The following is a 1,513-nucleotide window of genomic DNA, read 5'->3' on the forward strand; positions in this document are numbered from 1 at the left end:
AATAAAACATGAACGATTATTAGTTAGTTTGAAGTAGTGTACTCCATGACCGTACACTTAACTATGTCTTTGGGTACAACCGAATTCCCATTAAGCATGATTTTTGAAAACCTCTGATGTTGCGACACCAAAATCTTGAGGATATTCTTTCTCAAGTGTTGTAATGTCTTAATTTTAATTTTACGAGTAGTCTATCTTTCGCATGTGGTTTATATTCCATATCTAATTGTTTGTATGTCATTACAACTTCTGAAATCTGTGTCACCAGTGATGCGTAATTTTCAGTTAAATATTCGTATGATTTTACGGAAAACTGTGAATTTTAGTTCATCTTTGTCCTTTATTTTTCGTTATTTTCATGAAGAGGGGTTTCGTTGTCTTTCAGATCTATTTTATTGTTTCGTGTTATGCCTTTCTTTTTGTGATTTCTTTCATGTTTCTCTCTTTAATTTTTCTTTCTCACGATTAAGGTGTGGTACAACTGGTTGGTATTGTTCGGAGACAAGATGTTTGCTCATCTCTTTGTGATGCTGGGCCTAAAGAAATTGATTTCATTTGCTACCCCCAGAGTTTTGGTTAACAATACTTAGGAAATTGAGGTTTATAGTTCTTTTTTTTTTTTGTTTTTGCTGTGGCGTTTCATATTCTTCACTTGATTTATCTAGTTTGCAAGTTCTCGATGAACATTCAGTTCTAACGTGTGTTTTACCCCGATAGACATAGCAACAAGACTTTCTACATCGTACCATCCATCTCGGACCTTTTTTCTTGGTACCTTATACTTTTACTTGTTTCAATCATTTGACTGTACAAGGGAGCCGTCATGGAGAATTTTTGATCGAATGAATCGGCCCCAGTACTTTTTTTTTAAACCTGGTACTTATCGGTCTCTTTTGCCAAACTGCTAAGCTACTGGGACGTAAACACACCAAAACGGGTTATCAAGCGGTGATGGGGGACAAACGCAGACACAAAGACCCCCCCCACACACACACACATACACATACGTATACACACGACGAGCTTCTCAGTTTCCGCCTACCAAATCCACTCACAAGGCTTCGGTCAGCCCGAGGCTATAATAGAATACACTTGCCGAAGGTACCACGCAGTGGGACTGAACTTGGAACCATGTAGTTGGGAAGCAAACTTCTAACCACACAATCACGCCTGCGCCTTAAAAAAATCTTTAGGAAGAACGTTTTAAGATAAAACCAGGACAAAATTAAATTCTGTCCCAGGATGTTGAATACTGATATGTCCCTATGTCTTTACCCACAGAATCAGCAAGTGAACACCAACATTACCATCACTTGATGGTCCTGTGGGTAAAGACATAGGGACATATCAGTATTCAACATGGTTCCAACTACATGGTTCCACCACCACCACCACCACCACCACCACCACCTCCAACACCACTACAGCTAACACCATCACGACTACCACTACCATCACAACGACGACGACCATCCCCACAACTATTACCACCACCACATCACCATCACCACCA

Source organism: Octopus bimaculoides, chromosome 21, assembly GCF_001194135.2.
Source record: "Octopus bimaculoides isolate UCB-OBI-ISO-001 chromosome 21, ASM119413v2, whole genome shotgun sequence".
Lineage (NCBI taxonomy): Eukaryota > Metazoa > Mollusca > Cephalopoda > Octopoda > Octopodidae > Octopus > Octopus bimaculoides.